The 26,180-nt window shown below is 37.9% G+C and overlaps 1 pseudogene; it reads left to right on the top strand.

Moving 5' to 3' along the window:
- The first annotated feature begins 1,973 nt into the window (after positions 1-1,973).
- LOC114313452 (protein IWS1 homolog 1-like) lies at positions 1,974-21,386 on the top strand (annotated as a pseudogene).
- The last annotated feature ends 4,794 nt before the right edge of the window (positions 21,387-26,180 follow it).

Here is a 26,180-nt window from a genome sequence, read left to right as displayed (position 1 = left end):
GCAGTTATTTCTATACAGAAAATAAATGCAACAATGGATATATAATCAACATTTCAACTAGGTGAGTGATAAATGATCCAACTACACCCTTTAACCCCTTCCTTTTCCAATTTCCACATTTTCAAATCAATCCCTCATCTCCAACAATTAATTATACAAATTAATCAATCAATGTAATTAGGGCATTTTCCATAATTAACATTACAACCCTTAGGTTCCATTTTCATTAATGTTTCAACATTAATTTCACCTTTCCATGCCAAACATGCATTTAGGCTTTATATAAATAAAAACCCCAACTTTTGTAAAATTACACAAAGGCCCAAACTCTCTCGAAATTACCCAACAACCCCCAACATATCAAAATGCAAAAAATTTAAAGACAAAGCACATAGTAAGGAGTAGGTTATCCCTACCTCGAAGTTAGAGCTCGGATGGAGAAGAGACCAAAACCAAAGTGCTCCAAAGACCAAGAGTTTCGGATCAAAACGACGCCCTCGACGATCAACACAACCTTTACAAAGGCCGAAGAGAAAGAGGACACTCTAACTAGATCAAACCCTAGAGAGAAAGGAGTTTCTAGAGAGAGAGGCTCTCAAAAATGGTTTTTAGAAAAAGTAGGAGAGAGAAAGAAAAGCAAAAAGTGATTTAAAATCACCCAGCGGATAACTCATATACGTATGACCCGCTCGAGTGGAGAACACAACGCTCGAGCGCTAAGAACAAAAATCTGAACACGCTCGAGCGCAATAAGGCCCGTTCGAGCGCCAAGACACAAGAATAAAGCACTTCCGCTCGAGCGCGAAAAGCAGTCCGCTCGAGCGTAGATTTCCCCCTCCCAGGACTTATACCCAGAAAGTACTACCCGCTCGAGCGCCAACAAACCCGCTCGAGCGCTACTGCTCGAGCGTAAACAAACCCGCTTGAGCGTAAAAATCACATCTGCAGAAGTTTTGCAGGAACACGAAATACTGAAGGTGTGCAATTCCCGCTCGAGCGCAAGGAGACCCGCTCGAGCGGATCGCCTAAAAACTGAACAACAAGGAATTGAAGCCAAGGCCTAACCAACCTGTAACAACCCTGCTCAAAACATCCTAAAACTCGATCAAGTGGAATTAAAGGACGACAACAATATAGATACCACTACCAATTTCACAAAACCGAGTCCGGAATACAACAGAACAGTAAAGGGGCAGCCGGGATCGCTATATGTTTTGTGATGGTACCTCTTTGTTTACAAATTACATACTGTATAAGTCCCATCATAGAGGATTGGAAGTTCATATTGTTGTGGTATGTTTCATTAATGTTTGTAGTGGATCCTATTGTGGATAAAATAACATATCATCAATGGTTTCTTTAGTCAGGTCTAATATCAAAAATGGATACAGATTTAAGCCAAAATAGAAATTAAGAAATTGTAGCTACCAAAATTTGAGTGTGACCATAAGGCATATCTAGGTTAATAATTCGAAACCATGGTTCTGAGACCTTACTTGTTATATTGATGATATTAATGAATGGTCTTCACTATAACTATGGTTCTGAACTTCTACTGATCTCAGCAAGGTTGATGTCATTTTGAGATGAGTAATATAGATATAACGGGGAAGTTTTGGAAATGTTACTTCTAAACATGATTGCTGAAGCCACTTTGAATTCCTTTTTAGTGAAGTGTTGGCTTTATCTCCCCAGATGTCAAGCTAATAATTGGTTTTAAAAAACTGTTTCCTGTTTATAATTGGTTGTATGTCATTAATTACATTTATAATCTAGTCGCACATCTCTCTTTGATTTAATCTAGAAGCACACTTCTATTTGAGGGGGCTGGATTAAATTTGGTTTACTTGTGCTTCACTTCAATTGAAATATCCAGCAATTGCTAGTGGTTTTGATTTAATTTTGTTGTTTTTCTATTTCTTGACATCTCTTGTTATTGTTACAAGTGGCTATCAAGGTAGTGCCTGGAACTCATGCAATTGAAGCTGTATGGATTTGATAATGAACCACGCTCTCCTGGTGATGCTCCTTAGGTTAGGATTTCATCGTTCTTTAAAATTTATTATTGTGGCAATTCCAATTGTGTCGGTTTCTTAATAATGACTATCAATATATATATTTTTTTGAAGATTTACAAGATCTATTACAATTTTTCCAAGTGGAAGAGGGCGAAGACAATGAGGAAATTGATCAGCTCTTCAAGTCAGGCAAGAAAAAGAAGAAAGATGAGAAGAGTACTGCCGAGATAGCATTGCTTGTTGAAAATGTTATAGCTTAAAGTGGTGGCTGAAGAAGATGCAGAATTGGATAGATAGTCAAAACCTGCTATAAATAAACTCAAAAAGTCGCCTCTCCTTATGGAGGTTCTCTCAAAGTAAGATGATTTTCTCTCATTAGTTTCATTGACATCATGTTTCCATTTTAGTATTTGTGGTTTTTATCTTGTTTCCTACACCAACTGTTGATTGGTGCAGGAAACAACTCCATCATGGAGTATTAACTCTCTTGAAAACCTGGCTCGAACCCCTTCCAGATGGAAGCTTACCGAATATAAACACCTGTGGGGCAATATTGAGGATCTTAACTGATGTACAAAAAGCGTTTTCTCCATTTCTTTAAGTGAGATGTATTAAAATTATGTGTGCACTGATTATGTCTTGCACTTCATAGAGTTTCCCATTGATTTAGAGCATTATGATAGGAGAGAGCAACTGAAGAAGAGTGGTCTTGGGAAGGTCAGGATTCTCCTTATGAGGCGACACTGACACATGAATAATGGTTATGGCTTGGCAGTGGAAGGAACAACTCTGCATATTAATTTTTTGTGCTATGCAGGTTATTATGTTTTTGTTGATGTTAGATGAGGAGACCACAACCAACAGAAGAATGACAAAAGACTTGGTTGATAAATGGGTAATGTTATACATTTTTTGGACTTTTGGCACTCATACATGTATTGATCACTCTTCATGGTTCCCCTTTGTACTTGGATAAATTTTATGATATTTGTTTGCTAGAACATTGTGTGAAAGTGTATGTGGTGGATAGACTTCTTTCTTGCTCAATGATCAACCCAAGATCTATTCTCCAAGATGATGAAATTTGTCTTGAAAATCCAGAACCACTCCTGTTTCATTTTATTCTGTAATGAGCTATCATCGCATGATGTTTGGTCATGGGGGATCTATTTTCATCGAGTAAATTTATGAGTTTTGAAGATGTGCTCTCTAATATTGTTTGTTCTCCCCTTCTAATGTTGTTTGATTGGTATGTGATGTAAGTTTTTCAGAATGATCTGTATATTCAACTTGCGTTTGATTACAAAGAGTTTATCAGTTTATATAGCCCTAAATCTATGACTAAAAAAGGAAATACAAAGATTCCTATTTACACCACAAGCTTGCCTAATTCTTGTCTAATTCCTAATATACACAATGCCGTATATACATACATAATTCTCACACCCCCACTCAAACTCAAGGTGTTTTATCAAAAAACACTAAGAGTTTGCGAAGAAGAAACTAAAACCAAGCGGTGGTATGAGTCTTGGTGAAGAAGTCCGCAAGTTGCAAAGCTGATGAGATGAAAGAAAACGAGATAGAGCCAGACTGCAGATGCTATCAAACAAAGTGACAATCAATCTCAATCTGTTTCGTCCGTTCATGGAAGACAATATTGTGGGCAATCTGAATAGCATTGCAGTTGTTACAATAAACAGAGGTCGGAGAAGACTGAGGTACACCTAAATCAGAGAGAAGACAGCCGAACCAAACAAGCTCAGCAGTGGCATGAGCCATAGCATGGTACTCAGCTTTGGTAGTAGAGTGAACAACAACAATTTGTTTCTTTCTTTTCCAAGAGATCAAGGAATCGCCAAGCAACATACAAAAACCAAAGGTGGACTTGTGATCATTAACATCACCAGCCTAATCAGAATCAGCATAGGCCACCAAGTCTAAAGAGGAAGTAGAGGACAACAGTAAGCCCTGAAAGATAGAACCCCGGAGATAGCGAATAATGCGAACCAAAGCAGCCCAATGGGTAGAGCGAGGAGCAGAAATGAACTGACTAACCACATGAACAGCATAAGCAAGATCAGGGTAAGTGACAGTCAAATAAACTAAACAATCCACAAGCTCGCAATAGAACGTGGGATCATCCAAAGGGACATCATCATTAGAGTTGAGCTTCACATTAAGCTCAATAGGTGTATCAAAAACCTTAATATCAGTAACACCAGCATGGTGAATAACCTCATTAGCATACTTGGCCTGAGACAAAAAATAACCCTTTGAAAAAGAGGCAACCTTAATACCAAGAAAATACCGTAATGGACCCAGATCCTTCATTTCGAAGGTGCAAAAGAGATGTTGCTTGACCTCAGAGATAGCAGAAGAGTCAGAGCTAGTGATGATCATATCATCCACATAGAGTAGGAGAGAAACAAAATCAGTCGAGGTATGTCTCAGAAACAAAGCAGAGTCGGAAGTAGAAGGATGAAACCCAAGCACAGTAACAGTCTAAAAGCGATCATACCAAACATGAGGAGTCTGCTTCAAACCATACAGAGTACGCTGAAGATGACAAATTTGCCCAGAGGAGTGGAGAAGGACAGGGAGAGGACGTATGTAGACTTCCTCAATGAGATGACCGTTAAGAAAAGCATTCTTAACGTCTATCTGATAGAGAGGCCAATGTCAAACAGCATCAACAGAAATCAAGGTACAGATAGTAGTCATCTTGGCAACATGAGCAAATGTCTTCTCATAATCAATACCATACTCCTGCGAGAAACCCTTGGCAACCAAGCGAGCTTTGTAGCGCTCGAGAGAACCATCAGAATGTGTCTTGACTTTATATACCCATTTGCAACCAACCAGATTCTTGTCAGCAGGCAAAGGAACCAACTCCCAAGTGTTTGTCTTTTGCAAGGCAAATAACTCATCCTCCATGGCTTAAACCCAATTAGGATCCTGACAGGCCTCCGTGTAAGACTGAGGTTCTGAAAAAGAATGAATAACAGACAAAAAAGTACGATAGGAAGTAGAAAAACATGTATTAGACCAACCCAAGCTGTTTGGAGGACAACGCTCACGAGTAGGATATCGGTGTGCAGTAGGATCAGAAGCAGAAGGAGCAGTAACAGGAGTAGAGACAACTAGTGGTGGGGGAGCCTTGTGACGAGAATAGACTAACAAAAGAGGAGAAGAAGAAGCCGAATGAGGAGAAAGAGCCATGTGTGACGCAGACGGAGAAGTAGGAACGGCCTCAAGAGGAACAGTGTAGATGTACTCATCAGACGGGAGCTCAGAAGGAAATGGATCAATATGAACCAAATCCTCTTTGGAAACTGGGGCGGTGAGAGGAGGAAACTGAAAGTAAGGTAGATGTTCAAGAAAGGCAACATGGCGGAAGACATAAAGGTGACGGGAAATAGGGTCATAACAGCGATAACCTTTCTGAGTGAGACTATAACCCTAAAAGACACATCGAACAAACTAGGTACTTAGTTTGGTCCTATCTTTACGGGGTAAAAGAAAAAAACTAGCAGACCCAAATACACGAAGAATGAAGTAATTAGGAAGTTGAGAAAACCAAGCCTTATAAGGAGACCGACTAGAAAGAAGGGGTGTAGGCATACGGTTGCAAAGAAAAGCAGCAGTAAGAAATGCTTCACCCTAAAAAGGAGCCGGAACAGAGGTAGAGAAAAGGAGAGACCTAGCTTTCTCAAGAAGGTGACGGTGTTTACGCTCAACTCGACCATTTTGGGCAGGTGTATCAGTACAAGAAATTTGGTGAATGATACCTAATTTGGCTAAGTATTCACATAATTCAATTTTAAAGTATTCACCACCCAAGTCAGACCACAACAATTTAATAGTAGACCCAAACTGTGTAGTGACCATAGACTGGAAAGTACGGTATATCTGGTAAAAGTCAAACTTATGAGTCATAAGATAAACCCAAGTGTAACGGGTGTAGTCATCAACAAAAGACACATAATATGCAAAATCCCCTTTGGTGAGAATAGAAGAAGCGCCACAAACATCAGTATGAACTAAAGAAAATGGTGTATCAGTTATAAAAGTACTTTTATGAAAAGGTAAGGCTCTCATTTTGGCAAGTTTACACCCCGACATTCAGTAAGTTTACGAGGAGAAACTTAACCTAACATACCCGACTGAGCTAAAGACCGTTAGCGATCAGCAAACAAATACCCTAATCTAGAATGTCACAAGTAGAAAGGACTAAACAAAGAATCTAACTGAAAAGAGAAAAAGGCAATCTGAGAGGTTGCCATAGGCAGATGTAAGCTCTCCACCACATAGAGGTCTCTAACTCTACGGCTAGTCCCAATTTGTTGCTTAGACATTCGATCTTGCACAAAACAGATAGCAGAAGAAAAGATAACATCAAAACTAGAGGCATCAAACTGATTGATAGATAATAAACTAACAGATAACTGAGGAACATAAAAGACAGATGGAATAGAGACAGCATAAATAGCAGATGGTAGGACAGATCCAACAAATATAACAAACATACCAGACCTATTAGCAGCATTGACAGTAATAGGAAAGGGAGGAAGAGTACAGTTTTAAAGTAAGGGAAAATGGGGAGTCATATGATAAGAGGCACCAGAGTCAAAAATCCAGATAAACGAAGAAATATTTGAAGAAAACCCAAGCAAATCGGAATAAATAGAAGAAACAATGGAGATAGATGGAGATGATTGGGAGGCAGACAGTATATGCTAAAGCTGATTAATCTGAGCACTCAAGGAAGCCAAGTCAGGATTAGGAATCGGAGCAGATGCTGTAAAACTGGCAGGAGGCTGAAAAATATTCAGAGAAGGGGCGTGGAACTGGATCGGAAACTACTGAGAAGATAAAGCAGACAAACATCTCTTCTTGGGAAAATGATACTTCCAATGACCCCTCTGATAGCAAAAGGCATACTCATTTGATGCCAATAGCCCCTTCTTCTTTATGAATACACTTATAATATTGGAAGTCAAATGGGTCCAACCAAAACCAGAGATATAAACTGTGGTCAAACCATAATAAAGGAGAAACTCCAGAACACCCAAGCAAATAGTACCAAATGGGACAAATATACATATATATATATTTTTAAAACAAATAATAGTGCAAAACATAGAGACAGAGAGAGAAGAACCAGCGTTTGTGACGACATGCTGAGCTGAACCGAGAGACAGTCGCGATTCACAGCAGATGGGTGTGACGAGGTGCGACAATGAGCCGCGATTGAACCGAGAGGCAGAGAGCTCTGGGTCGACGTCGAAGAGTCGTCGAACCAGATGAAACCTTTGAGTCAAACGAAAAACCAAATGGAGCAAACCCACTATGGCGACTAGGGTTTCGATTTTGCAAGCTAGGGTTTCAAACTTGGCTTCGATACCATGTAAGTTTTTCTAAATGATCTATATATTCAACTTGTGTTTGATTACAAAGAGTTCATCAGTTTATATAGCCCTAAATCTATGACTGAAAAAGGAAATACAAAGATTCCTATTTACACCACAATCTTGCTTAATTCTTGCCTAATTCCTAATATACACAATGCAATATATACACAATATATTCTCGGAACCCTTGTATGCAGGTATTGTTTGGAACCTCAAGAGTTTTTTTTTTTAATAACTGATGTGGGTACATGTTTTCTATTCATTCATATTAATATTTCCTTATCATTTTAAAATTTGAAAATAAAATGCAGAGTCAACCAATATTCAATAAGAGCACACAGTTTGAGGACATGAGAAACTTTGATGATGAGAAGGTACCCTTTCGGAGGTCATCTGCGAAAAAGTATATATTGTCTTTGTTCAATTTGCTTACACGTATTTTGAGCGATTTAGCCATCTTGACCTTGTTTCCATATATATATCTAGTCTTAGTCATGTGTAGAATGTCTTGTTTATTTTTCAATAAGCCCATGAATAAAGCTTCATGAATGGAATCTAGAGATGACTTGCCTGAATTTTCACAATAAGATGTCGTAACAGAATTAATCCGTTGGTTCCTAGTCAGTCAGCCAATTTTGATTTATTATATGGCTGATTTGCACCATGTTTTGAATGTATATATTCGAATGCTTCAATTTTATGAGGGATGTGCGGGGAATCGAAGTCTGGCCAGTCATCTTCCATGCATCTTGCTTTAGGGCTTGAAGCAATGCCAATGGATTTTCTAGTTCGCCCGCAATCCAAGATTGATCCAGATGAGGTTAGGGCCCGTGCTAAATAGGTTGTGCAAGATCAGCACCGTCTGAAGGTTGGTCTTCCTCTCTTGGACACTTAACATGAAATAGATTAGGACAACTATGACAAACTCTTAAATTTAACCATCTACTATTGTAATTAGTTTCTTTCTTTCATAATATATATGTATGTATGTATGTATATGTACATGGTAACGAAGGGAGTGCTGAAATGTCTACAGGATACATGTTCAAAATATGGCATCTCTCTGTCGGAAGTCTTATTGATTTGAAGTTGATTTTTTCAATCCATTTAAACTCAAATGATGCCAGTTTAATTTTCATTTGAAGATAAGAAAGCTAAGAAGTGGAAGTAAATGGAATTTAATTTAAGTCATGTAAATCACCTTGATAAAATTTAAGCTGTTGTGAAATTTCAATTTTTATCTAATAATAATGATAAATAGAAATTTTTTTGATAGAGGCCTTTTCTCAAGTTTGCTGTAAAAGATTTTCAAATGTGCACAAGCTGTGTTGATTTTGTTCGACTTATTATTTTGGGGACATGACTCCTCTAGGGTCAGAGTGCATATTTTTTTATAAACCCCAAAAGGTCAAATCTCATGTCAACATGCAACTACAATATGGTATGTACAACCTTTTCTCTCCTGTGGATCAAAAAAATAAATTATAAAATAATGTTTGGTTCACTGGAATGAAATTGAATGGTTATTCGATCAAAATATTCGTTCCCATGTTTGGTTAATGGAAAAAACAATGAAAAATGCATTGTAAATGAAATTGTGTCATTTATCTTTGTAAGGGAATGATCACTTCACAGGCAAATCTAAAGAATGATCATTTCATTACATCTCATTTCATCCAACCAAATAAGAGCAAAAGAGTCCTAGGCCCTATTTTACAAAGGAGGAGACCGAAGAGAAAAGAAAAGAGAGAGAAAGCAGTTTTTTTTTCCCCTTACCTGGCCTGAATGAAAGCTGATGTACTGTCACTCTGTTCAAGCCCACAAAGCTTGTGATAATTAATTCTTTTCACTGGCCACATTATGGATATGTCAGACACGTGCCCTATTTTCGGACACCCACCTGAAATGGAGGGTCCGACAATATTTTTGAAAAGTTTTAATGAAGGGACAAATTAGAGAAAGGAAAACTTTTCACCTTTTAGAAGAAATAACTTCTTTTGGCCACTATCTCCTTATTAGTGAAGGTGCTTTGAAAGTCGGGTCAAACCTGAGCTGTAACGCCCTCAAAATAAACCCATTATATGTATATCATCAACATGCATTACTTAAAGAAAATAATTTATTAATTCATTCATCAGAGTATTATTAAATAAAAACATTACATGTAACATCAAATTAAATGCCCTATGGGCTTACATCTTTCCAAGCCAACACTTGGATACAAAATATGAGTTCTAACTCAAATACAAATAAAGCCCTAGGCTTGATTATTTATCAAATAAAAACAAACAACTAAAGATAGTCTTCAAAATCCAAATCCTTCCAAGCTAAGTCCTGGGAGATAGCTTATCACCTGAACCTGAAAATGATGTTCCCATAAAGGGTGAGCCACAGCCCAGTAGAAATATACTAAACCAAATATAAGCATTGAATAAAGCAATAGCATTCAATAGATGGTTAACCAAGATAATCAATTACATCATTATACAGTTTCAAGACACTAATGCCTAAGACATGTTTTACTTTCCAACATTATCAATATGGCTCAGAACCTGGCCAATCCTACAACAGTGAACCATACATAATATATTCACATTCATCCAGTGTCAACAAACAGATGAGACTCAGGCTCAAATCAAAACACTTCATACTTCCAGTTTGATACACATTTTAGTGCTGTATCAATAAAACACTTCAATATAAATAAGCACACATAAAAGTGATGCTAATGGAGTCCATCCCCTATCTCCTCCCAAACAAAATCCGGTTTAGAGGTCCATCCCCTATCTTCCCCTAAACCGTGGAGTACATCCCCTATCTCCTCCCACGCAAAACAATGTATGCAAACACATAACATATACAACACACAATCAATACACATAATGCCTGTATTAATTCAGCAGTCTAAATTGATGACTTAATCAATGATTAGTTTCAGTTATCCCTAATCCACATGCAGTGTCTACAACAAGCACGACTATCCTCCACCGATAGCCCAAAACAGTTATTTCTAGACTTGGAAATAAATATACCAACAATTCAATAGACGAGTGATTTAAATTAACCAACTACGCCATTTAATCAATGAATTCCCCAATTCCATGAATTTAACCATATTTTCCCAATTCCATGAATTTATTATACAAATTAATTTATTCTTACAACTAGGGTTTTTTTCCCAAAATTACCAAAGTATCCCCAACATATCAAAATACCAAAACTTAAAACAAAACTTATAGAATGGAGTAGGAAATCCCTACCTCGAAGAAATAGTCCCAAAAGAGAAGATGAAGATGAAGATGAAGACCCAAACTCCAAAGTGCTCCAAACTACCAACAATTCAGATTAAATGGAAGCCCTCGACCCACTCTATCTTTTTAATAAAGGATCTAAGGTAGAAACTCACTCTAAGTAGATCAATCCTAAGAGAGAAGGTGTGTAGAGGGAGAGAGAACTCGTACCTAGGGTTTTGGAATCTGAAAGTGGATGAAAAACTGATCTGAAACACGCTGCTGCCTATTTAAACCTGACAGGCTCGCTCGAGCGAAGACTTGGTCGCTCGAGCGACCAGACACAGAAAATCTACGCTCGAGCCAAGGAAGCCTTGCTCGAGCCAACAACCCAAAAGCTCGCTCGAGCTAAAGAAATCTCGCTCGAGCGAAGAACTCAAACCCTCAGGTCTGTAACCAGACACACACTCGAGCGAAGGAACTCCCGCTCGAGCGAAGAAAGAACTAACTCGCTCGAGCGAAGAAAAGCTCGCTCGAGCCAAAAACCTCTGCTCTCAGGTCTTACTACAAAACGTAATCCTCGCTCGATCGAAGAAACCCTGGCTCGAGCGACGGACCAAAACAAATAGCTCGCTCGAGCGAAGAACTGCTCGCTCGAGCGAAGGGTCAAAATTCTGGGCAGCAACCCTTTGCTCCCAAGCTCAACCAACCTGCTACAAACCTGCCCATCGCATCCCCCAACTCAGAAATAGGAAATTAAAGGACGGTAACAATCATAATACAATGGCAGGAGCTACGGAACCTAAGTCCGGATACAATAATCAAATGGGAAAAGACCGGGGTCGCTATAACCTCCCCCCCTTCAAAGAATTTCGTCCCCGAAATTAAGCATAAGTTTTTGAAAACAGATTCCTTTTTTTTTTTATTATAACATGACAATTCATTAGTAAACATCTTGACCCAAAACTAGTCATTTCATTTCTTCATCAAGAGGCATCTTACAATATATATATAAAACGACATATATTTCAACCTGTATCATTATTATGCATTATTCCTTTCAATGTTAACAATTCCCATATCATATTCAATCGCATGATATATACAACCCATTCAACAATGTACTCAACAGATGCAATGTTACATTAAACTTCTATAATGAAGCAAGTTTCAAGATACACCCCTTTTACCAAAACAAACTCAATGTTTTACAACTTAAGACATATATAAAGCTCTTAAGTTCAACAATATAACATAATATAATTATAAGATTACAAATCAATAAACATGTCCGGATATTTCTGGTGGACTTCCAATTCACGTTCCCAAGTGGCTTCCTCTGCTCCGTGATGTTTCCACAAAACTTTCACCAAAGGGATGGTTTTGCCTCGCAAAACTTGATCCCGCCTATCCAATACCCGAGCCGGTCTCTCCTCATACGAGACATCCTCATCAACCACTAAATCGGTCCAATCCAACACATGTGATGGATCCGGCTCATACTTCCGAAGCATACTCACATGAAACACGTCATGTACTCCGGACAGCTGCGGTGGTAAAGCTAAACGATAAGCAGCTTCGCCAATCCTCTCAAGGATCTCAAAAGGACCAATGAATCGAGGGGACAACTTCCCGCTCTTCCCAAACCTCATCAAACCCCGCCTAGGTGATATCTTCAGAAAGACATGATCACCCACCTCAAACATCAAAGATCTCCTCCTACAGTCTGCATAAGATTTCTGACGACTCTGTGCTGTAACAAGCCTCTTACGGATAAGCTCAACTTTCTCCGTCGTTTCCCTCACCAACTCCGGACCCAACAGAGGTGCATCACCCACCTCGGCCCAACAAACAGGAGATCTACACGGTCCGCCATACAAGGCCTCAAACGGTGCCATACCGATACTAGACTGGAAACTGTTGTTGTAGGCAAACTCCACCAACGGCAAGTGCCTCTCCCACGACCCACTAAAGTCTAGAACACAACCCTGAAGCATATCCTCAAGGATCTGAATAGTACACTCGGACTGCCCGTCAGTCTGTGGATGATAAGCCGTGCTAAAGGTCAACTTAGTGCCTAAGGCACTCTGCAAACTCTGCCACAACCTGGCAGTAAAACGAGGATCTCTATCTGAGACGATCGTCACTGGAACCCCGTGTAACCTCACTATGTCCCGAATGTACAAATCGGCAAGATGATCGGCTGAATCTCTCACGCGCATAGAAATGAAGTGCACCGACTTAGTCAACCGGTCTACAACCACCCAAATAGCATCACTACCCCGCTGAGTCCTCGGAAGGCCCACAACGAAGTCCATAGTGACGTGTTCCCACTTCCACTCGGCAATAGGCAAGGGTTGCAGCAAACCCGCTGGCCTCTGATGTTCGGCCTTCACTTGTTGACAAGTAAGGCACTTAGATACGAAAGCTGCCACATCTCTTTTCATACCCCGCCACCAGAACTGGCGACCCAAATCCCGATACATCTTAGTGCCTCCCGGATGCACCGCAAGGCGTGAATGATGAAACTCTCGGAGTACCTCCTCTCGACAAGACTCCGGCACAAACAGACGGTCTCGGTGTCTCACGCTGAGGTCGGGATACACCGTCAAACCCTTCTCAACCTTCCCACTGGAAATCTTCTCACGGAGGGATTCTACCTCAAGGTCACCCCCCTGAGCCTCTAACACTCGAGTCACAAGTGTAGGCTGTGCAACAACAGAAAACAAGGCCGCAGCCTCAACAGATTCGCCCAGAAGGAAATTAAACTCCCCAAGTGCACCCAACATCTCCCATTCTCGGATGGCTATACTAGCTATGTCACCAACAGGTTTCCTGCTAAGGGCATCGGCCACCACGTTGGCCTTTCCCGGATGATAATGTAACTCAAAGTCATAATCCTCTATGAACTCCATCCACCTCCTCTGCCTCAAGTTCAAGTCTTTCTGTGTAAACAAATATTTCAGACTCTTATGATCCGAGAATACCTCAAATCTCTCAACGTAAAGATAATGCCTCCAAATCTTCAAGGCAAAAATCACAGCTGCTAACTCTAGATCATGCGTAGGGTAATTCTGCTCGTGAATTTTCAACTGGCGTGAGCCATAGGCAACTACTTTCCCTTCTTGCATTAACACACAACCCAGACCCTCTCGTGAGGCGTCACAATAGACTGCATAACCCAACCCTCTCTCTGGAATAATCAATACTGGAGCGGTGGTCAGTCTAACTTTCAACTCCTGAAACGACTTTTCACAAGTCTCACTCCATACAAATTTGACTCCCTTCCGAGTCAATCTAGTCAAAGGCGAAGCTAATCTGGAGAAATCTTTCACAAACCGACGATAATACCCAGCTAACCCCAGAAAACTGCGGATCTCAAACACACTCTTAGGCTGTGCCCAATCTTGCACCGCCTCAGTCTTGGATGTATCAACAGACACTCCTTCCCCAGAAACTACATGGCCTAAGAACTTGACCTCTTCTAGCCAGAACTCACACTTTCCAAACTTAGCATAAAGCTTATGGGCTCTAAGTAACTCAAGCATCACTCTCAAGTGTTCCTTGTGCTTCTCCTCAGAAGGTGAATAAATAAGGATGTCGTCCACGAAGACGACCACAAAACGATCCAAAAATTCCCGGAATATTCGGTTCATCAAATCCATAAAAACTACCGGTGCATTGGTGAGCCCAAATGGCATCACCAGAAACTCACAGTGGCCATACCGTGTACGGAATGCCGTCTTTGGAATATCCTCCTCCCTGACTCTTAACTGATGATAACCCGATCTCAAGTCTATCTTCGAGAAACAATGAGAACCCTTCAACTGATCGAACAGATCATCTATACGAGGCATAGGGTACTTATTCTTAACCGTAGCCCGATTCAATTTCCGGTAATCTATACAAAGTCTCAAAGCACCACCTTTCTTTTTAACAAAGAGGGTCGGTGCTCCCCACGGCGAAACACTAGGATGAATAAAGCCCTTATCTAGCAACTCCTGGAGTTGAATCTTCAACTCAACTAACACGGCTGGGGCAAAACGATAAGGTGACATAGAAATCGGCGCCGTGCCGGGCACTAGGTCAATAGAGAATTCAATCTCCCGATGCGGTGGCAAACCAACAAGATCCTCGGGAAAGACGCCCTAGTACTCACAAACCACCCTTGGCAACACAATCTAAGTCTCATCATCCTCACTAATCGAAAGGTTTGCAATTAGACCACTAAGCTCACTCCGTCCTCGCGGAACATACCCCGGTGGCAACACATTACCAACCCGGTCCCCCAGAAAATGAAAATACTCTCCGCTCACGGTACAACAACTGACCCTCTGGCGGTAGCAATCAATAACTGCCCGGTATGACGATAACCAGTCCATACCCAAAATAACATCGAAACCTCTCATAGGCATAACTACAAAGGAAAATGGGATTCTATGGTAATCAACCTCTATATCACAACCCCTAACACCTTGTTTCAAAATCAATTCACCCCCAAGAGGTGACACTACACAAATAGAAGATGCTAACTGTGCTAACTCCAACTCCAAAACAGATGCAAATGCAGCAGACACAAAGGAATGGGATGCACCCGTATCAATCAAAACATTAGCAACCGAGTTGCAAAACAAGAAGGTACCTCTCACAACTGATGGTGCTGGCACAAGATCCTGCGCGGTAATAGCATACACGCGCCCAGACGACCTCTGATCAACCTGCTCACCCCTAGGAGCATAAGATTGCTGCACTGACTGGGGCGATGAAGCCCCCTGATTGGCCCTCGAGGCCTGACCCGACTGAGCTGGCTGCTGAACCTGAATCTGCCTCAAACCAGATACACCTGGTGTGCCACCCAACTGAGGGCAATACCTCTTCATATGCCCTTGCTGACCACACTGATAACACGAGAGTGGCTGACCTCTACCCTGACTCTGGCTCTGAGATCGAGCCGCAGATGATGCTGCTCTCTGCACTCCTCCCCTCTGAGGACAAACTGGAGACTTGTGGCCCAGCTGGCCACACTTGAAACAGGTAATGTCTCCCTGACTGCCTTTCCCCGAACTAGCACTCGGCACAGGAAAAGTCGATCTAGAAAAACTACCTTGAGACTGCTGAGGATTAAAACCCTTCTGTCTCCTACCATCACTCTGACTATCCTGACTCCTCTTGGAGCCCTTCTGTCTTTCCTCCTCCTCCTGCATCATGATCTCCATATGGGCTGCAGCATCAACCATACGCCCATAATCCCGAATCATAGTTCCCCCAACTCTCAGTTTGAGGCCACGCCTTAACTTCTTCTCAAACTCAATACAACGGCGTTCCTCAGACGCCACCAACTCAGGTGCAAACCTGGACAAACTAGTAAATGCAGCCTCAAACTCGGCCACTGAAGAACTCGACTGCTTAAGCTGGCAGAACTGGTCTCTCAGCTTCTCCCTAACTGCTGGAGATAAGAACTTTTCCTGGAAAGCATTCACAAAAGCCTCCCATGTACCTCCTATACGACCCTTAGTAAACTTCCACCACTGACCCGCATCCCCCTTCAACTGGAAAGATGCCAAGGTCACTTTCAACCCCTCGTCTTCGATGCCAAGCATCTCAAACGTCTTCGTTATCTGTTCGAGCCATTCATCTGCCTGAAGCGGCTCTTTAGGATCACCCACAAATTCATCCGGATTAGACCGGAAGAACTCCCTCTTCAGAAAGGAAGGTCCTGCATCTGCAACAACATCCCGAGCTTGATTCTTAGCTCTGAGAATGCCTACCGACTCCCTGAATGCCCCTGCTATCTCTCGGGCTAGAGCGCCCATAGCCTGCTGGCCTACTGGCTCGGCCACATTGGCCTGGCCAATACCCTCCTGAACTGCTGGAATCTCCTCTGGCACAGGCACCTCCTGCCTAACCGGCCTACCACGCCTACCGCGTCCTCGTCCATGTCCTGACATCCTAATAAAGGAAACAAAGACATTAGTACATTAATAAATGTGCCGAAGCTAATCACCCACGTCCTAATGCATTGGACAACAATAATTCATTCCACGTAAGCACATAATCACATAAGCACCTACGAATTTCATTCCCGGATAATGATAGTCCCAATGCGTTACTATAGTTCCGGTTGGAAGCAGCAGTGATCAAGTTCCTTTCCAACAAGACTACTAGAAATTCAAGGGTCCAATCAACATCCTAGAAACTACATTCCGTACCCACATAATCACATAAACATGTTATCACATAAGCATATAACATTACACTAAGTCTCTATGAGACGAGACGAACCCATTGTGATACTAATCACTTCCCACGTACCCAAAGTATTCAAACTCGGTACGCTCTGATACCAAGTTGTAACGCCCTCAAAATAAACCCATTATATGTATATCATCAACATGCATTACTTAAAGAAAACAATTTATTAATTCATTCATCAGAGTATTACTAAATAAAAACATTACATGTAACATCAAATTAAATGCCCTATGGGCTTACATCTTTCCAAGCCAACACTTGGATACAAAATATGAGTTCTAACTCAAATACAAATAAAGCCCTAGGCTTGATTATTTATCAAATAAAAACAAACAACTAAAGATAGTCTTCAAATTCCAAATCCTTCCAAGCTAAGTCCTGGGAGGTAGCTTATCACCTGAACCTGAAAATGATGTTCCCATAAAGGGTGAGCCACAGCCCAGTAGAAATATACTAAACCAAATATAAGCATTGAATAAAGCAATAGCATTCAATAGATGGTTAACCAAGATAATCAATTACATCATTATACAGTTTCAAGACACTAATGCCTAAGACATGTTTTACTTTCCAACATTATCAATATGGCTCAGAACCTGGCCAATCCTACAACAGTGAACCATACATAATATATTCACATTCATCCAGTGTCAACAAACAGATGAGACTCAGGTTCAAATCAAAACACTTCATACTTCCAGTTTGATACACATTTTAGTGCTGTATCAATAAAACACTTCAATATAAATAAGCACACATAAAAGTGATGCTAATGGAGTCCATCCCCTATCTCCTCCCAAACAAAATCCGGTTTAGAGGTCCATCCCCTATCTTCCCCTAAACCGTGGAGTACATCCCCTATCTCCTCCCACACAAAACAATGTATGCAAACACATAACATATACAACACACAATCAATACACATAATGCCTGTATTAATTCAGCAGTCAAAATTGATGACTTAATCAATGATTAGTTTCAGTTATACCTAATCCACATGCAGTGTCTACAACAAGCACGACTATCCTCCACCGATAGCCCAAAACAGTTATTTCTAGACTTGGAAATAAATATACCAACAATTCAATAGATGAGTGATTTAAATTAACCAACTACGCCATTTAATCAATGAATTCCCCAATTCCATGAATTTAACCATATTTTCCCAATTCCATGAATTTATTATAAAAATTAATTTATTATTACAACTAGGGTTTTTTTCCCAAAATTACCAAAGTATCCCCAACATATCAAAATACCAAAACTTAAAACAAAACTTATAGAATGGAGTAGGAAATCCCTACCTCGAAGAAATAGTCCCAAAAGAGAAGATGAAGATGAAGATGAAGACCCAAACTCCAAAGTGCTCCAAACTACCAACAATTCAGATTAAATGGAAGCCCTCGACCCACTCTATCTTTTTAATAAAGGATCTAAGGTAGAAACTCACTCTAAGTAGATCAATCCTAAGAGAGAAGGTGTGTAGAGGGAGAGAGAACTCGTACCTAGGGTTTTGGAATCTGAAAGTGGATGAAAAACTGATCTGAAACACGCTGCTGCCTATTTAAACCTGACAGGCTCGCTCGAGCGAAGACTTGGTCGCTCGAGCGACCAGACATAGAAAATCTACGCTCGAGCCAAGGAAGCCTTGCTCGAGCCAACAACCCAAAAGCTCGCTCGAGCTAAAGAAATCTCGCTCGAGCGAAGAACTCAAACCCTCAGGTCTGTAACCAGACACACGCTCGAGCGAAGGAACTCCCGCTCGAGCGAAGAACGAACTAACTCGCTCGAGCGAAGAAAAGCTCGCTCGAGCCAAAAACCTCTGCTCTCAGGTCTTACTACAAAACGCAATCCTCGCTCGATCGAAGAAACCCTGGCTCGAGCGACGGACCAAAACAAATAGCTCGCTCGAGCGAAGAACTGCTTGCTCGAGCGAAGGGTCAAAATTCTGGGCAGCAACCCTTTCCTCCCAAGCTCAACCAACCTGCTACAAACCTGCCCATCGCATCCCCCAACTCAGAAATAGGAAATTAAAGGACGGTAACAATCATAATACAATGGCAGGAGCTACGGAACCTAAGTCCGGATACAATAATCAAATGGGAAAAGACCGGGGTCGCTATATGAGCCATGCCCATTTACCTGCTGAAGCAGAAGATGTCTTCTTGTAATAACTTCGGCTGTGTTAGGTAGACTCACATTGGCTTGTTGTGGCTCTGTAGGCATGTTTGTGTGTTTAGACGTCGTGTGTGTGTTGGAGGTATTATTATTATTTTTTCTAGACAAGCTCTGAGCAGTGCACTTGCTTCTTTTGTTTGTTGACAGATGCAAAAGAAGTTACAACAGTTGAAAGCTCCAAAAAAGAAGCAACTTCAAGCTACAAAACTTAGCGTGGAGGGTCGTGGCATGGTCAAATACTTGTATTTCTCTCCATGGGCCGAGCTATGCATGAAGTAGTGGGTTCAATTGAACCACTGAACTTTGAATTTTTCTTTTTTATGTAGTATTATATAAAATTTTTCAGAGGTTTTTATAAATTGGCACCATTAAAATTGTTCAAAAAAATAGATTTACCAACAAAAAGAAGTTTGTTTAAAAAAATAATTAATTCTATGTTTACCATATTTTTATATTATTTTTTGTTTAGCATACATAATTATTAATGGTTAAATATGAATATGAATATGACTTGTATGGATACCATTACAACAATTATTGTGTATGTCACACATTAGATATCAAGTAAAAGTATAGTGAGCATAATTTTATTGACATAATAAATATTTTGATATCATTTTTTTTTTTTTGATAATGATATAAAAAAATCATACATTTGTATAAAATGATGTAATTTAATATGGACCTTTCACTTTAAAATAAAACACCCATGAAGATGCTTTTTATTTATGGAGAATTTCATTTTGCTTTTCAAATTATACCTCAATGATCAATTTAATTAATGTATTTATAATTTTAATTTTATACCTGAACTTTGTAATTTTAGATCAATTTTATCCCTACCGTCAGCTACCATCTATAATTAAACGATACTTGCTATCGTTTTCATTTTATCCCTTGAACTATCCCCAAAATATTAATTAGAACCTTAAACAATATGAGATTTGGGGGTCTAATTTATATTTTTAAAATAGTTTGGCAGGCAAAATAAACAAAATAAAATTTCGAACGAAATTTTGGTGTCACGCCATCAACTTTATTTTGATTTTAAGAGGTAGTTAACGGTTAGGGTAAAATTGATCCAAAATCAAATAGTTAAAGTATAAAATTGAAATTATAAAAAGTACACAAGTTAAATTGATCATTAAGACATAATTTGGAGGTAAAATGAAATTTCCTCATATTTATAACATCATTTTTCTTAATTGGATCTTACAAAGGATAGTATTTCGTCACTAAATGCTCATTTCATCGTAAAAAATAAAAATAATTACATTTTTTGTAACTAATATATCTCATACCTACAAAGTAATTTTGTCCCTGCAAACTAATATATCTCATAAAAATAACTCATATATATATCTCATACCTTAATTTGTCGTAATATTTTGTGACAATATATTTATGAAAAAACTATCGTAATAGGTTTATTGCAATGAAATTTTAAAAAAAAAATTATAGAAAAAAAATTGTCACAAAATGAAGTTTTCATCTTCACATATTTTAATTGACACTAAATAACAGGTCAGTGTGTTTCCTCATATTTAGCTACAAAATTCTGAATATCTAAAAGCTTTAATGTTTAAAATTAAGCTAACATATTCACTTTGAAGTTATTTAGGCCAAAAAAAGTCATATCAATGCACAAAAATTGCCGGGTCTCTCTCTGAAGTTCAAGGAATAGGGGTCCATTGTTGGTGTCGGAAGAAGTTATGGAACCTTCAAATTCTGGTGAAATGGGCTTTATTTCTATGGAAATTAATTCATAGAATTTTACCTGCCAATGTTGCCTTAATTAATTTGATATTCGATGCCCAAGATGTTTGGAGGAAGAAGAATATGTGGAACATATTTGTTTTCAATACCCTTTGCCAAGTACATTTGGAGGGGTTCACAGTTGTGTCTGGATTTTGAATCTGGGCAAAGTTTATTGGTTTAGGAATGGATTGAGTGGTGGTTTCGAAATGCACCAGATGAGCGGGCTACAGTGGAAGCAATTAAGGTTTTATGGGGAATATGGATCCACAGGAACAAGGCTGTATTTCAAAAGGATATTGAGCACCCGAAAGAGGGGGGATGTTTCTTTTATTATTACTAACAATGCTAGTTGGTGTCCAGATTCTATTGTGCACAGATTTTTGATTGATGGAGCATAGAGGCAACAATCATCTCAAGCTGGGGCTACATGGGTTGCGATGGACTACAACGGAAATCCAATCATAAAGAAGCAATTTTCTTTTACAGCATCTTCAGCACTAGTGGCGGAGGCAAAGGCATGTTTGGAGGTGCTCAAATAGTGTTCACAGCATCAAATTATGTCAACCAATATTCTTACAGATTGTCAAATACTGGTGTTAGCAAAAATTCTGTTTAGGCCTAATCGACAATGATTGATCGACAAACTTAAACATATTTAAAATAAACATAAAAGATCAAACTTTGTGGTGAGTTCTATGCCTTAAACAGATTAAAGACTTTGTTAGAGGTAATTAAGTAAAGAAGGAATGGAACATAATAGAATATGTATTTATTTGATCAAATTGTCACTTGTTACTAATTACAACAACTTAAACAAGAACAAAAAGATGAAAAATACAGCAATCGACAAAAGCAAAAAAATGGGGTTTGGAAAGTTACTTAATCTACTCCTAAAATGACTAATTCTTTTCTCCTAAATAATTCTTCACGATTTGTGAGTGGTGATTGATTGATTAATCTCTTTTTGTATCTATTCTGGCCTATTTATGGGCTCAGCCACATAAGAGAAAGAGATAGCCTAAGCCCACGATTTCCTCAACATTATCCATATCCCATGTTTGATAAGAACCATTTTGCAGATTTAGTACTTAATTTGATCTTGGCTCCTTGATCTTAGTAACTAACTTTCAAATTGCTACAATTGCTAATTTTCTGGCCCTCCATTTAACATGTCTTCATGCCACATCCTTAACAAATCTGTCATGCCACGTTAGTATGCCTATCGACAAAAATAATAACAATAAAAACAAATGTGATCAAAGTTATTCTTTGAAAATAGTTTATGATTTCAATCGATAGACCATAATCGAACTTGGCCATAATTAATAGGCCACAATCGACAGAAAAATGAAATGTGGTGCAAACAATGCCCCCTTCATTTAAATAGATTGAAGAATGAAATCCAATTAAATGATCTATAAGGCGGTCTACCACAACCAACAGAAAATATTTGATGGTGCAAATAATTCAAATTCTTGAAGAGTTATATTATACCGATAGTAATTTTTAATCTACCAATGTTGATTGGCGAACACTCTATCTTTGGCTCTGTCGAGTGACATAACAAAGAGTCATATACCTTATTTTTAAAATAAAACAATTCTCTATTGGCCACATTTTGACTAATTAAAGAGAATTCATTACATATAGCATTTTTCAACCCTTGTTTTTCAAACCATGTTATGAAAATTAATTTTTTGTGTGATCTACAAATCCAAAGTGGATGTTGGATCCCAAAACTCACATAATTGAATTTTATGAGAAATTCATAAATTTTGACACTTTGAACAATGCTAAAAAATTCATATTCAATAAACGTGGGTTCATAATTTTCAGCCATCTTTGGCTTAAAATCATGCCCCTAAGTGAATTTTTACTATCATTTTGTGATAATTTTTTTAAATTTTTTGAGAGAATGGGTTGTTCTTCTTTTTTAGCCATTAATGGATTGTCACTTTTTGCCACGTTTGGCAAAGCATCATGCCCCTAGGTGAACCTTTATCATCAGAATTCTCAATATTTTTTGAGATAAGGGGTTATTTTTTAATTTTAGCCATTAATAGCCTATGAAAATTCTGCAAAGTCATATTATCTTCATGACTTGGTGTGCTAACCCTTTGAGCCACATATTTCAAAAATATGTGTATTAACCATATGAGCCACATTATTTTCATATCTTAATTTTTCATTGGCCATTTTGCCTTCTAATTTTTGCTTCCAATATAGAATTTTTATTCAATTAGAAAATTTTGGCCTTTAAGTCGATGAATCTGTCCATCACAGTAATTTAAATCTCTTTGCGTCAAATAATGCGAAGATGATGAAATTATTTGAAATCTTTGCCTACAAAGAGAACTAATTTCTTCTTTTAGGATTAAAATTTCACTCCCACACCAATAAATTTTATCCTCACAACACCAAATTATTCTTTTCACATCATTTGTCATGCCATTATGTTGACAATAAGTAGTAGAACCACCACCATGACACTGACAACTTTCAGAATGTAAGGCATTCCACTGATAATCTGTATCGATGGGAACACTACTACTCCATTCGCGATTTGTATCCATGGGTGCACATGATGTAAGCACACTTGTTGAAGGTATGATTCCATAAGGATAAATCTATTTCTTCATCATCATCACTCCAAATTAGAATGGTCCCACCGGCGTGCCAATTTATGTTAGCAAAAATTCTGTTTAGGCCCAATCAACAGTGATTGATCGACAAACTTAAAGCATATTTGAAATAAACATAAAAGATCAGACTTTGTGGTTGAGCTCTCTGCCTTAAACAGACTAAAGACTTCCCTAGAGGTAATTAAGTAAAGAAAGAACAAAACAAAACAAAATATGCATTTATTCGATTAAATTGTCACTTGTTACTAGTTACCAGAACTTAAACAAAAATAAAGAAATGAAAAATACAACAAACGACAGAAGAAAAGAAATGGGGTTTGAAAAATTACTTAATCTATTCCTAAAATGCCTAACTTAAGCTACTCCTAAATAATTCTTCACGATTTGTGAGTGGTGGTTGATTGATCGGTCTCTCTTTGTATCCCTTTTGGCCTACTTATAGGCTCAACCACACCAGAGAAAGAGATTGCCTAAGCTCACGACTTCCTCAACAAGCCCATGATTTCCTTAAAATTATCCATATCCCATGTTTGATAGGAACCATTTTGCAGATTTAGTACTTGATTTGATCTTGGCTCCTTGATTTCAACAACTAACTTTGAAATTGCTGCAATTGCTAATTTTCTGGCCCTCCATTTAACATGTCATCATGCCACGTCCTTAACACATCTATCATGTCATGTTAGCATGTCTATCGACAAAAATAATAACAATAAAAACAAATGTGGTCAAGGTTATTATTTGAAAATAGTTTATGATTTCAATCGATAGATTATAATCGAACTTGGCCATAATTAATAGGCCACAATAGATAAAAAAAAAAAAAAAAACAAAAAACAAAAAAAAAAACAAAAACCTAATTTGAATAAAATCAAAGATGGCTATAGAATGGGAGTTGTATTCTATGTTGAAGGATATCTTAATTATCTTTGTAGTGTTTTGGATCATGTATGTATTACTAAGGTAAAGAGGAAGGATGTTTAATTTGCCCCTGAGGCAGCGAACCTCAAGTAAAGGCTAATTTTATTTTGTACGTGAATATGCATTACAAAAAATTAAGGTTTTAGAGACCAAAACTTAAGAACAAAATTATTTTTTAGGAACCAAATATTTTTGTTGCAAAAAGTGTCATTATATTTTTAACACCGAAAATTAGACATTGGTGATGAAATATTATCTTTTTGGGACCAAATTTTTTGTCTCAAAAAATAAACCATATTTTGAAACCAATTTATTTTGTCCCTAAAAGTCTATTTATTAGTGACATTTTCAAAATTTTGTCGATAAAAGTCTTGTTTTTGACTTTTTGGGACGACCTTTTAGCGACTATCCTCATAATGATAGAAATTGGTCTCTAAATGTTTTTTGTAACAAAATTTTCACTTTTAGAGATCAAAATATTTGGTTTCTAAAACTCTTATATGTTGTAGTGATGTATGACTGTATCTATTCTATTATAATGAATGTCCTTATTTTCTCTCAAAAAAAAAAAACAAAAAAACTAAAAGTATCAGATCTAAATAATCGAACTCATTATTTTTATGTTTATGTTTTGGCAGTATTGTTCTGGCTGTGGAACTCACTACGGATCTTGTTTCGATCATTCGAGCAGTTTGTTTTTTAAGTCACTTTAAGTAGATCATGCATACAAAAAAATAAGTCTATCTGATATATACATATAGATACATAATTTTATCATATTTATTATCATATTTATTTTTGAAAAATTGTACGATCTATTTCAAAATCATTCATGTGATACTTTTTTTTTTTTTTTTAGACAAACGTTATAGAACTATATAGTTAGGGATATTGTGTATGAATAATTTATAAAAAGACCTAAAAATGAATAACTCAAGTTATCAAAAGGAGCACAATAATGAACCCTATAACCCTGCTATCTAGTAACTGTCATTGATTTAATGCAGCTAACGATAAGAAAATATAGGCATTATTGTCAATAAATTTTCCATGTCACCTTTTGGTTTAAAATCAACAACGATTATTTTTTGATAAATTTTTTTTGAAAGTGTTTTATTTCATCTAATTTTTTTTTTAAGTATTCTATTAGGTCCTATTTAATATAATATGATCAACTCATCCTTTTAATTTTTTGCACATTTTTTATTTTGAAACTAATACACAATAAAAAAATAATAATAATAGTCCCTTATTCCATAGAGAAAACATATCCCTTATTCTATTGAGAAAATATCTCCCTTATGAATAAGGAGAAAATCACTACCTTAGTTCATACAAAAAAATCTCAAATTATGAACTTTCATTTTTTTTTATGATGTGAAAATTTTAAAAATAACGCAATAAAAAATTTGAACGAAAATCAAAATATAATGCGGATATTCATAGTAAGCAATAAACATACAACTAATCTTCGAAAAACTAAAACACATATCAAAATACAATATAAATGTTCACAATAAACAACAAATAACAAACATACAACTAACCTTCGAAAAAATAAAACTCATACCAAAATACAATATAAATGTTCACAATAAACAACAAATAACAAACATACAACTAATCTTCGAAAAAACAAAACTCATACCAAAATACAATGTGAATATTCACAGTTTACAATTAACAAACAACTAGCCGTTCACAATAAACAACAAATAACAAACATACAACTAATCTTCGAAAAAACAAAACTCATACCAAAATACAATG

This window comes from Camellia sinensis, chromosome 11, assembly GCF_055761805.1.
Source record: "Camellia sinensis isolate YWXY chromosome 11, ASM5576180v1, whole genome shotgun sequence".
NCBI lineage: Eukaryota > Viridiplantae > Streptophyta > Magnoliopsida > Ericales > Theaceae > Camellia > Camellia sinensis.
The sequence above is the reverse complement of the archived record's forward strand: the minus strand, read 5'-3'. Positions and strand labels throughout refer to the sequence as shown.